A 13,640-nucleotide genomic window follows, 5' to 3' on the forward strand; every position below is an offset into this window, starting at 1 on the left:
AGATCTAACAGCTTTTTGATGATGTTGTTAAGCTTAGGTTTATCACTTTTTCATTAAAAGACCAAACTAAGAAGTGGTTGTATGGGTTACCCACAAATTCCATAACCTCATGGGAACAGTTCACAGTTGTCTTCCTTAAGAAGTTTTTCCCAACTTACAAGACCAATAAGCTTAGAAGTGATATCATTCAGTTTAGGCGAAAGCCTAGTGAGTCCTTTTCCAAACTTATGGACAGATTCAAGGATCTACTCAAAGAATGCCCTCACCATGGCCTAGACTTATGGCATTTATGTTAAATAATTTATGAGGGTATTGATTACCCAACTAAACAAATGATAGAGTCTATATGCCCTGGGGGATTCACATCCTTTACAGATGAAGGAAAGGCATGGGAATTCTTACTTGACTTAGCTGACAAAACTCATGAGTGAGAATCAACCCATGAGAGTGAAAGAACTATAGGAGGAAAAAGAATATTTTGTGGATGGGATAGTATCCAAGGAAGCCCATTTGGATAGCCTAATCAAGAGAATTGAGGCTATTGTTCCTAGAGAGCCATCATCAGTCAATTTGGTTAAGATTCATGTTTGGTGCCAGTCCCCTGGACATGCTCATAGAAGAATGCCCCAACACCTCTGGGGGCACTTCTAATAATAGTGTTAATGCCTTATACCAGAACAATCCATATAGTAACACCTACAATCTAGGATGGAGAAATCACATAAATTTCTCTTAGAATCAGGGCAACCAAGCAGGGCCTTCCAATTTCCATAATCAAGGTCAACCTGGACTCCAAAGGCCTCCCTTTGCACAATAATCTTTTTCTCAAAATACTTTTCCTAGGTCAAATGTAGGACCTCAGGCTAGTTTTCCTAGGGCCCCTCTCCTATCATCTTATCCGCAACCCCCTAGGTTTACCAACACTGGAGAGGCAAGTAGAATAAGTGACTTGGAAAAAAATATGGCCCTCATTGATGCAGATTAATTACCAAAATAGGCTTATTTTATTAGGAATAAGCTTAGGGTTGGGTTCCATACATGTTGGGCCTTTGATCTCATGTGTTTTGAGTGTAATAGACCACTTTTATGGGTCTAAAAGGGGGGGTCTAAGATTGAATATGGGATTACTAGTTAGTTTCCATTTTCATTAGTTTCCTTTTTAGTTGGACTTGATTTGAGTTATATTTGTTTCTTTAGGAGTCAAGTTATTAATTGAGTCAAGTCATTAGTAGTTAGTTTCCTTTTTCAACTAGTTTCTAATTTCAGTTAGTTTCTAATTTTAGTTTTTAGTAACTATTGTATTAGGAGAATATTTGGTTTCCTTTTAAGGAACCTTCTATTTTGTAATTTCCTCCCCCATTAATATTATAAATAAAGAAGAGGAGGCTCCTAAAAGGCTAGAATGATTTTGATAAAAAAAAAATTAATGGCTGCTGCTTTCTTTGCAAGAGAACTTCTGTGTCTGATCGCAGTGATGGGTTGGTGTTCGATCCAACGACTCCTTGCGATGTGAAGTCCAGGAGGTCTGCTACAAGTAATCTTTTCTTTAAGTTCTACTATAATTTCAAGGTTTATTAGAGCTGCAAATACCAGCTACGATTCCTTCTATTTCTGTCCAGAATTTTCTGCAAAATAGAGCTTTCGGCCCTTGCTGGTTTAGTCAGTTCCAACTGTCAGAATGACCCCATTTTTTGGTCGAAGTTCCACCTCTGCCCAGGTTAGGTTTGACCCAAGTTGGAGCCTTATCTGACTCTGAATAGTGAGATATAAAAAATCTCTTTTTTTTCGTCTTTTGGTGACCTGTAGGTTCTGGATTACATTCTGTAGAGTTAATGCCTGCTGTTGGAAGTTTCTGGGCTGAATCTAATTACTGTTAGTCTGAAGTTAACATTCTTAGCTAGTCTCTGTTTTGGTTCTAAGTATTGTTGATGTTCTTATTCCCATTTTGTAATGTTGTTTCTGGTGGTCGAATATATTCTAGACTGTTGTTTGAGGGTGATTTTCTGCTATATATTTGAGACTGGTTTTGGTTGTTCTTTAGTCTAAAAGTTCCTGCAGATTTGGGTCTAGTTGGGTGTCCAATCTAGTCCTACATTAAGTGGTATCAGAGCATGGCTGAGAACACCCCCACCTTAGCTTCTATTATAGAGTTTCTACAAAAATGGAGAACTGAATTGAAAGCCGAACCTCAAGCTTTGCGAACTGAACTGAATACAAGGTTGTTGGCTATAGAGACCCAACCATAACAACCTACCGGTGATTCACATACAACACCTGAAGTGGAAGTCCCATTGAATGTAGCTGCTCAGTTGGCTAACAGGAGAGCAAACCATAATCTGAGAGCACCACAGAGGGTTCCTGTAGTGCAGCCTACTTTTGAAGAATATGTAAGGGGTTATTTTGAGATTGAATGCCCCACATATCAAAGGTACTCTGGCGATTTATAGAAAGTCAAGCTCGATCTGAAGGAGTTTGATGGGAGACATGACCCCCAATTGTTCTATGATTGGGTAGCTGCTCTGGATAATTATTTTGATTATTATGACTTACCTGAGGAACGAAAGATGAAACTAACTCGTGCCAAGCTAGTTGAGGTTGCCCGTGATTGGTGGAGAACCTATGAGTATGAAGTGGAGGACCGTGGTAGAGAACCTACTACATGGGAAGAGATGTAGCAAGAACTATCTGATAAGTACTTGCCACGTAATTTCAAAGCTCGTATACAAGACCAGCTGAACTCTCTTCGTCAAGGAAATATGACTGTGGTGGAGTATATGAATAAGTTTGATGCACTTTATTCTTGCACAGGCATTAGGAAGAATGATAGGCAATTACTTTATCAGTTTCGACTGGGATTACGAGCTGAAATTAATAGGAGAATTGGTGTTGCTAATGTGTATACAATGAGAGATTGCTTTGACAAGGCTCTTCGAGCAGAGGAATTTATGGCACAGCCAAGTAGAAGGTTTGGTTACCAAGCTAGGGAGGTCAAGAAGAATTTTCCAGCCACTAAACCTAACACTTCAATACCCCTAAGAGCCACAACTCATTTATGTGAAGTGAAGATACCTCTATTCAAACCAAAAGAACTTGAAGTCAAGGTTCACATTGAAGAGATGGTTCTTGAAGCTTCAAAGACAGAAGGTCAAGAGATAGAAGATTCAACTAAAGAGTTCTACATTGAAGAGAGCATAGTAGACAAGACTGAAACCATGGAAGAAGACTCCAGTGAAGGATTCTACATTGAAGAGAGCATAATAGACAAGACTAAAGATGTGGAAGATGAAATAGTGATTGAAAGAACTCCACAACAAGTCTTTAAGATTCATAATGAAAAGGAAGCATTTATTCCAATCTTTGATGAGAATGTTACCAACATTGACGACTCTATGCACACGACATTCACAGTTGGTATTGATTCAGAGGTTGAACATATAGAGTTTGTTATGCCATCATGGTTCTTTGAAGAGAAAGCTCCATACCTTGAAGATTACCTTCCAAAAGTCTACAAGCAACAGAATTTTGTTTGGAAATGGTTAAAGCTGCTACGCACATGTTGTTTCCTCCTTATCACTGCAAAATTCGAGGACGAATTTTTTCAAGATGGGGAGAATTGATGCAGACTAATTACCAAAATAGACTTAGAGTTGGGTTCCATACATATTAGGCCTTTGATCCCATGTGTTTTGAGTGTAATAAACCACTTTTATGGGTCTAAAAGGGGGAGTCTAAGATTGAATATAGGATTACTAGTTAGTTTCCTTTTTAATTGGGGTTGATTTGAGTTATATTTGTTTCTTTAGGAGTTAAGTTATTAATTGAGTCAAGTCATTAGTAGTTAGTTTCCTTTTTCAACTAGTTTCTAATTTCAGTTTTTAATAACTATTATATTAGGAGAATATTTGGTTTCCTTTTAAGGAACCTTCTATTTTGTAATTTCCTCCCCCATTAACATTACAAATAAAGAAGAGGAGGCTCCTAAAAGGTTAGAATGATTTTGATAAAAAAAAATTAATGGTTGCTGCTTTCTCTGCAAGAGAACTTTTGTGTCTGATCACAGTGATGGGTTGGTGTTCGATCCAACGACTCCTTGCGACGTGAAGTCCAAGAGGTATGCTACAAGTAATCTTTTCTTTAAGTTCTACTATAATTTCAAGGTTTATTAGAGTTGCAAATACCAGCTACAATTCCTTCTATTTCTGCCCAGAATTTTCTGCAAAACAGAGCTTTCGGCCCTTGCTGGTTTAGTCAGTTCTAGCTGTCAGAATGACCCCACTTTTTGGTCAAAGATCCACCTCTGCCCAGGTTAGGTTCGACCAAGTTGGAGCCCTATCTGACCTCTGAATAGTGAGATATAAAAAATCTCCTTTTTTTCATCTTTTAGTGACCTGCAGGTTTTGGATTACATTCCGTAGAGTTAATGCCCGCTGTTGGAAGTTTCTGGATTGCTGAATCTAATTACTGTTAGTCTAAAGTTGTTAACATTCTTAGATGGTCTCTGTTTTGGTTCTAAGTATTGTTGTTCTTATTCCCATTCTGTAATGTTGTTTCTGGTGGTTGAATATATTCTGGACTGTTGTTTGAGGGTGATTTTCTGCTATATATTCGAGACTGGTTTTGGTTGTTCTTTAGTCTACAAGCTCCTACAGATTTGGGTCTAGTTGGGTGTCCAATTTAGTCCTACATTACTCATGACAAGTCATCAAAATCTTACGAGAGAACTCACCCAAGTTGTCTCAATTATGCATGAGAGTGAGAAATGAACTTTATTTAGTCAACCAGAGCCTAACCCTAGGCATCATCAGTCTGTTAGTTCACAAACACCAACTAATGCACCACTGAATATAGTACAAGGTCAGGCCCAACAAGGGTCCTCTAACCAATGTAATGTTGTTTATGCCCTTAGGAGTGGTAGAGAGTACCAACAGAGCATTCCTAAATCTTCCCCATCTATTACTCCTGTTAACTCTCCTTCAGTTGAGGATACAAGTGTGCCTCTTGTTCCAGGTTCGTTTAATGGAACCTAAAGATTCTTTTGAAACTAAAGATGATTTGGTTGAGGAAACCAAAAATGATTCTTCTGAAAAAGGACAAATCCCTAACAGTCCTTATGTTCATTATATCCCATTTCCTAATCGCTTGGTACACAAAAAGAAGACTGTTTCCATAGATAAAATTTTAGAAGTCTTCAAAAAAGTAGAAGTGAACATCCCTCTTTTAGATGCCATTTCCCAGATCCCCGCCTATGCAAAGATACTAAAAGATTTGTGTACTCATAAACGTATCACTAGTGTGCCCAAAAAGGCGTTCTTGGTAGGTAATATTAGTTCTATAATTACTCAGCCTATAGCAGCCAAATATAAGGATCCAGGGAGCCCTACCATATCTTGTGTCATAGGCAACACCTACATTGAGCATGCCTTACTTGACCTTGGTGCAAGTGTGAATCTTTTACCTTATCATGTGTACAAGCAACTTGGATTGGGAGAATTGAAAGCCATTGGAACTACTCTTCAGTTGGCAAATAGGTCTGTTAAGATTCTTAAAGGGATGGTTGAGGATGTCTTACTAAAGGTGGGGGAATTTATTTTCACTATTGATTTCATTGTATTAGATACCAAGCCTTTCTCAACCAAGGATGAGATCCCAATAATTCTAGGAATACCATTCTTAGCTATCAGTAATGCATTAATCAACTGCCGGAATGGTTTCCTAAGATTATCTTTTAGTAACCAAACTGTTGAGTTTAACATGTTTAAGATAGGCAAGCAACCACATATAAAAGAAGAGATCAATATGCTTGAGGATTTTTCAGATTTTTCTAATGATTTAGTTACCAACTTTCATATTGATTTTGATTCAGAATTCCAAGAGCGTATGGATGAGTTGGATGATGATAGTGAAAATTTCTTTTCTAAAGTCTTGAGTCTTCGCACACCTGTGGAGCCCTTAGGATCCCTTTCTAATTCCATTCCCAAACCTTCCATAGTTGGGCCCCCTAAGCTAGATCTTAAGGAGTTGCCATCTAATTTGAGATATGCTTTCCTAGGGCCTGATCAGACTCTTCCTGTAATAATTTCTTTAAATTTGACTTTTATCCAGGAAGAGTTACTTAAAGTGTTAAAAGATAATAAGGAAGCCCTAAGTTGGACCATGGCTGATATCAAGGGTATAAGCCCTTCTATTGTGCAACATCATATACATCTTATGGAGGATTCCAAACCATCCACAAAACCCCAAAGAAGAGCTAACCTAGTGATGATAGAAGCCATTAAGAAAGAGATCCTAAAGTGCTTGGATCATGAAATAATTTATCCTATTTCTGACAACCAATGGGTAAGCCCAGTTCACATAGTGCCTAAGAAGTCTGATGTGACTGTAGTTCCTAATGCCAATAATGAACTAATTCCAACTCGTGTCCAATCAGGATGGAGAGTGTGCATAGACTACAAGAAATTTAATGTGACAACCTGGAAGGACTACTTCTCATTGTCATTCATTGACCAGATGTTAGAGAGTTAGCTGGACATGAATACTATTGTTTTCTTGATGGATATTCTGACTACAACCATATCCTAATTGCTTTAAAGGACCAATATAAGACCACTTTTACATGCCCATATGAAATATTTACTTACAGGCTAATGCCCTTTGGGCTTTGCAATGCCCCTGCTACATTCCAACTAAGCATTATGAGCATCTTTTCTAACATGGTCAAAAGTTTCTTAGAAGTATTTATGGATGACTTTTCAATTCATGGGAATTCCTATTCTGAATGTCTTCATCATCTTTCTCTAGTTTTTAAAAGGTGCATATCTAAAAATTTGATTTTGAATTGAGAGAAATGTCATTTCATGGTTAAATCTAGTATTGTTTTAGGCCATATAATATCCAAGGAGGGAAGTAAGGTAGATAGAGCCAAAGTGGATTTAATTGATAATTTACCAGCTCCTCAATCTGTTAAGGACGTCCGGTCTTTTCTAGGGCATGCGGACTTCTACAGAAGGTTTATTAAGAACTTTAGTCAGTTAGCCCGACCTCTCACTTCATTACTTGCCAAAGATCAAACTTTTGAGTTTTCTAAAGAGTGCCTAGAATCCTTCAAACAACTTAAGAAAGAGTTGACCAATGTACCCATTGTTCAACCACCTATTTGGACTGAACCTTTTGAACTGATGTGTGATGCTTCAGATTTTACCATAGGAGCGATTTTGGGTCAAAAGATTAATAAGTTGCCCACTGTCATTTACTATGCTAGTAGGACCTTAAATGATGTACAACTCAATTATACAACCACTGAAAAAGAATTTTTAGCGGTTGTGTTTGCATTAGAAAAGTTTCGGTCTTACTTAGTTGGTTCACATGTGGTGGTGTATACTGATCATTCTGCTCTCAGATACTTAGTTTAGAAGAAGGATGCCAAAGCCCGTCTCATTAGGTGGGTTTTACTTTTGCAAGAGTCTGATTTAGAAATTATAGGGATAAAAAATGAGTTGAAAACCTAGTTGCAGACCATTTATCCCGGCTTCCCAAATCCTTGATTCTCCAGTCAACGAGAACTTTCCAGATGAATAATTATTTGCAATGTCCAGTGAACCATGGTTTGCTGACATTATCAACTTCTTAGTTTCAGGTGTGACTCCGGATCACTGGCCCACCCAAGATAAGTATAGATTTCATTCCCAAGTTAAGCACTTTTTCTGGGATGATCCTTATTTGTTTAAGATATGTCCAGATCAGATTATCCGACGATGTGTTCCTGATCATGAACAACATTCTATTCTCTCTTTTCGTCATGATCATGCATGTGGTGGACACTTTAGACTTAAGAAGAGTGCCGTAAAGTTTCTCCAATGCAGATTTTATTGGTCCACTCTTTTTAAAGATGCTTTTGATTTTTGCAAGGTTTGTCCCACCTGTCAGTCTTTTGGCCGTATTAATAAGAAGAACATGATGCCCCTCAACCCTATTTTAGTAGTTGAGATCTTTTATGTATGGGGCATCGATTTTATAGGACCATTCCCTAATTATTTTGGGAATTTGTACATACTTTTAGCCGTTGATTATGTTTCTAAATGAATAGAGGTCATACCTTGTAAAACTAATGACCATAAAGTGGTGGTTCAGTTTCTAAAAGAGAAAATTTGTTCCCGCTTTGGTGCACCACATGCAATAATTAGTGATAGGGGTACTCATTTTTGTAATCGGCCTTTTGAGGCTTTAATGAAAAAGTATGAGATCACCCATAAGTTATCTATCCCTTATCACCCCCAAACTAGTTGCCAAGTGGAGATGTCTAATAGGCAGATCAAACAAATCTTGGAGAAAACTGTTAATCTCAACCGTAAGGATTGGTCCCTTAGACTCATTGATGCCTTGTAGGCCCATTGAACTGCATTCAAGACTGACCTTGGCCAATCTCCCTACCGTTTGGTGTATGGGAAAGCCTGTCACTTACCAGTTGAGTTGGAGCATAAGGCCATTTGGGTTATCAAAAAGCTCAACTTTGATTTGTTTGATGCGGGAATTAATCGTAAGCTCCAACTATCTAAGTTAGAGGAACTTAGGAATGATGCCTATGAAAGTTCTAGGATTTACAAGAAAAAAACCAAAGCTTTCTATGATAAGCACATTCTGCGTAAATCTTTTGCAATTGGTGATAAGGTCTTATTGTACAACTCTCGATTGCATCTTTTCCCTAGTAAGTTTAGATCCCGATGGGATGGCCCGTTTATTGTCCATAATGTATATCCCCATGGGACTATGGAGATTTTGAATCCAGGAACAAAGGTAATTTCGAAGGTTAATGGTCAGTGTTTGAAACCGTTCCTTGAGTTTCCTACTACTGGTAGTGAAGAGGTCATGGATCTCTATGGACCTCTTTACACTGATGATTAACTTTTAATCAAGTATGACCCCCCTTGCATTGTCTTCGCTTTTAATTCTTTCCATGCATTGAGGACATTGCATGATTTAAGTGTGGGAGAGGGAAACTAGTTTCTGATTTTTCCACTTTTTTTTATTCGTTTTTTTTTTTTAGTTTGCTAAAGGATGAAGTCCTACTTTGGCTTTTGGCTAATGGTCATACCATTTGGTTGCTTGATGTATGAAAATAAAAGTTTTGACTAATGTACCCATTTTGAACGTATAAAAACCCTATTGAGAAGAAAGAAACAAGCATGTGTCTTGAGATGGGACTTTCTTTTGAAAAATAAGAGACCCTTGTTTTATGGTGTTGGACCAGATGTAAGTCTATGGGTTCCTTATACTTTTGATTTGGAGTTGAGACATTCTTTTTAATTTGGCATAAGTTGACAAATGCACAATTTTAAATGAAATGTGAATTGTGGTATAAAGAAGAATAAAAGTTGATTCCGTTGGAACTAGACAAGTCATTGTGCCTTAGGAAGCGTGGTGTCTAGATCAAAATTCCTAGGGAGGAAACTTCTGAAAGAACTCTAGCATCATTGTCTTTGTGGGCATATGCAAAAAGCGAAGCTACATAGTAACTTGGGTGTCTGGTATTTGCTCCACCATGTCATTCAGGCCAAAAGTAGCGAGTAGAATAGAGTTTATTAAGCAAAAAAAATGAGAGAAAAAATGTGAATGTCATTAATGCTTGGTAATATGTTTTGGTCAAAAACACTCCAACGCCTTAGTCATTGGTTCCTTATTTCTTCACAAGTAATTTTACCTTAAGATAAAGATGTTTTGAAAGAGACGAGGTGAGTTCCAAATTAAGAAATATGCTAGTGCCTGGAATTGATAAAGGGTAATAAAAGTTCAAGTGTGGGGNAAAGGTTCTCCAATGCGGATTTTATTGGCCCACTCTTTTCAGATATGCTTTTGATTTTTGCAAGGCTTGTCCTGCCTGCTAGTATTTTGGCAGTATCAGTAAGAGGAACATGATGCCCCTCAACCCTATTTTGATAGTTGAGATCTTTGATGTTTGGGGCATCGATTTTATGGGACCATTCCCTAATTCCTTTGGTAATTCGTACATACTTTTGACCATTGATTATGTTTCTAAATGGATAGAGGCCATACCTTGCAAAACTAATGACCACAAAGTGGTGGTCCAATTTCTCAAAGAGAATATTTTTTTCCGCTTTGGTGCACTACGTGCAATAATTAGTGATTGAGTCCGCGAAAAGATTGGGGCTATGGTAACTAAACCGGTGGCTCACTTTTTCTAAGTAATGGGGAAGAGGACCGAAACATTCTTAGACTGCTGTCAAGAATGTAGAGGAGCTAGGATGGGCAGTCAATTTATGCTTGCAGAATGCCTTTCCTAGCGATTTATAAATGTTCACTTAGCCCCATCTCTTGACTCCGTACCTGAGAACAGAATATACGAACAAATTCATGCAAGCCTATTCTCATTGGGCTTCCCCACCCATCGCTCCGGGTTCGAGTAGAGGTCCGACAAGTTGATACGAACCATGTGAAACCTATTTCAGTGAAATGGAATTGGTGTTCAATGTAGGTGTCTAATATGTAGATCAAACAAATCGTGGAGAAAACTGTTAATCCCAACCGTAAGGATTGGTCCCTTAGGCTCATTGATGCCTTGTGGGCCCATCGGACTGCATTCAAGACCGACCTTGGTCAGTCTCCCTACCATTTGGTGTATGGGAAAGCTTGTCACTTACCAGTTGAGTTAGAGCATAAGGCCTTTTGGGCCATCAAGAAGCTCAAATTTGATTTGTCTGATGCGGGAATTCATCGTAGGCTCCAACTATCTGAGTTGGAGGAACTTAGGAATGAAGCCTATGAAAGTTCTAGGATTTACAAGGACAAGACCAAAGCTTTCCATGATAAACATATTCTGCGTAAATCTTTTGCAATTGGTTATAAGGTCTTATTGTACAACTCTCGATTGCATCTTTTTCTTGGTAAGTTTAGATCCCAATGGGATGGCCCATTTATTGTCCATAATATATATCCCCATGGGGTTGTGGAGATTTTGAATCCAGGAACAAGGGTAATTTCGAAGGTTAATGGCCAGCATTTGAAGCCATTCCTCGAGTTTCCTAATACTGGTAGTGAAGAGGTCATGGATCTCCATGAACCTCATTACACTGATGACTAACCTTTAATCAGGTATAAGCCCCTTGCATTGTCTTCGTTTTTAATTCTTTCCATGCATTGAGCATATTGCATGACTTAAGTGTGGGGGAAGGAAACCAGTTTCTGCTTTTTCTACTTTATTTTATTTGTTTTTTTTTTTTTTTTTTTTTTTTTTTTTTTTTTTTGAGCTTGCTAAAGGATGAAGTCCTACTTTGGCTTTTGGCTAATGATCATACCATTCGGTTGCTTGGTGTATGAAAATAAAAGTTTTGACTAAGGTACCCATTTTGAACGTATAAAAACCCTGTTGAGAAGAAAGAACATGCCTGTGTCTTGAGATGGGACTTTCTTTTGAAAAATAAGAGACCCCTGTTTTATGGTGCAGGACCATATGTAAGTCTATGGGTTCCTTGTACTTTTGATTTGGAGTTGAGACCTTCTTTTTAATTTGGCATGGGTTGACAATTGCACAATTTTAAATGGAATGTGAAATGTAGTATAAAGAAGAATAAGAGTTGATTCCCTTGGAACGAGACAGGGCATTGTGCCTCAGGAAGCGTGATGTCTTGATTGAAATTCCTTGGGAGGAAACTTTTGAAGGAACTCTAGCATCACTATCTTTGTAGGCATATGCAAAAAGCGAAGCTACATAGTAACTTGGTTGTCTGGTGTTTGCACCACCATGTCATTCAAGCCAAAAGTAGTAGAGTAGAATAGAGTTTAAGTGAAAAAAAAAAAAGGGAAAAAAATGTGCAAATGTCATTAATGCTTAGTAATATGTTTTAGTCAAAAATACTCTAACACCTTAGTCATTGGTTCCCTATTTCTTCACAAGTGGTTTTGCCTTAAGATAAGGATGTTTTGGAAGAGACGAGGTGAGTTCCAAATTAAGAAATATGCTAGTGCCTGGAATTGATCAAGGGTAATAAAAGTTCAAGTGTGGGGGTCCCTCGTAAAAAAAATTATCTTTGCTCTGGATCAGTATGAGCCTTACCTTTAGCCGAGGTTGGAATTTATTTACTTTGAATTTTGGGTGTATATTCACTGCAAACACCCACGAGACACAACTCATCCACTATGGTAACTTAGGGGTTTAAAGGCTTGTTGCACGTGCTAAATGCAACCGTGATTCCTACGAAAGTGAGTTAGGCTTTTTTTTTCATTTCTTTATTTATTTATCTTGCTCGAGGACGAGTAAAAGTCAAATATGGGAGAATTTGATGAGCATAATAATGTGTGAAATCTTAGGGATATAAGTGTACATTTTACCCCACTTTAGATAGTACTACTTTTATTTTTCTTGTTTTTTTTAGTTTCCAAGTCTACAAGAGAAAGTGTCTAAAGTGAATCAAGAACCAATTCAAAGGTGGGACCCACTCATTGGTACCACATCCTCTCGCCTACAAAATCCTAAAGAATATTTTCTCTCCTTGCCACCTCACAAGATCTTGAAAATGCTATGCAGAGATTCCTTTCTGATTTAATCAAGATTGCAAGATATTAGTAAATATTGTAAAGAAAGAATAGAATTTGTTAATTTTGGAAACAGATTCTCTATTTCCTCACACAATATCTCAAAGAATAAGATTTTTACCAAGATTTAATTTAATTTTATTTTCTTTCTTTTCTTAAAGAAGACTTGTAGAAGGAAGGAGGCAAGAAAAAAACCCTATAAAAGCCCCTTCCTCCCTAATCCTAATTATTATTCTCCTTAGTTTATTTCCTAGTTTATGCTTAGTTTTCTTCTCTCTCTCTCTCCCTCTCTCACTCTTTAGTTTTAGTTCTTCTCTATTTTTGCTTTAATCACTTTTGTAATAGTTTCTTATGTCAATTAATGCAAGCACTCTTTTATTCTTATTCAGCCTTTTATGTTTATGATTTATGCAATTGAGTTGTAATTTTTAAAGTTATAGTTATAGGCTTAAATCTAGGTGACAAGATCACGAGCTGTGGAGCATTTTTTTTTTCAAGTTCAAGCATTGATTCAAGTAAGTAGGCTCTTTCAGTAGTCTTCTCTCCCTCCTCTCATTCCCTCTTCTGGCTACCATTTCTTTCTTAATTTAGGATTTTAATTTCAGTCGTTACATTATTGCTATCCCTTTCCTCCAAGGTTTATGGCTAGTGTATGTGTTGGCTTTGCCCCGCCTAGTCATAGAACCATCAATTTATTGTTTTTATTTTAATTGTCTCCCTTTCCCTAAAGCCAAGTAGAGTAACCCTTGTAAGAGTGACTCTCTGGTCAAGTAGGGAAGCTCATATTATGATGCATCCTTCAGGCTAAGTAGAGAAACCTGCTTGTGAGTCTCTCTCTAGCTTTTTCCTATTTCTTTTACTTTATTTTTATTTCAGAATTTTTTTTCTTTAATTATTATTTTTTTTTTAAATTGCATGGGTTGTTTATTTTCAGTTATTTATTTATTTAATTTTAATTACGTGGTTTGCGTCTTTAAATTCTTAGATGACGAATGGTTAGGACGTTATTTTAGATACATATGTTTAGGACGATAATTAGAATTAGATCACAACCATTAATCGGTTTACTTTTACATTATTAAAAGAAATAAAAAAAA

The 13,640-nt window shown here is 37.3% G+C and overlaps 1 non-coding gene across 1 annotated transcript; it reads right to left on the reverse strand.

Moving 5' to 3' along the window:
* Window positions 1-167: 167 nt before the first annotated feature.
* On the reverse strand, window positions 168-274 carry LOC122092507. Its single transcript, XR_006144169.1, has one exon. It is a non-coding gene; the product is annotated as a small nucleolar RNA R71 (small nucleolar RNA).
* Between the last annotated feature and the right edge of the window lie 13,366 nt (window positions 275-13,640).

Source organism: Macadamia integrifolia, chromosome 10 (genome assembly GCF_013358625.1).
Source record: "Macadamia integrifolia cultivar HAES 741 chromosome 10, SCU_Mint_v3, whole genome shotgun sequence".
NCBI classification, from domain to species: Eukaryota; Viridiplantae; Streptophyta; class Magnoliopsida; order Proteales; family Proteaceae; genus Macadamia; species Macadamia integrifolia.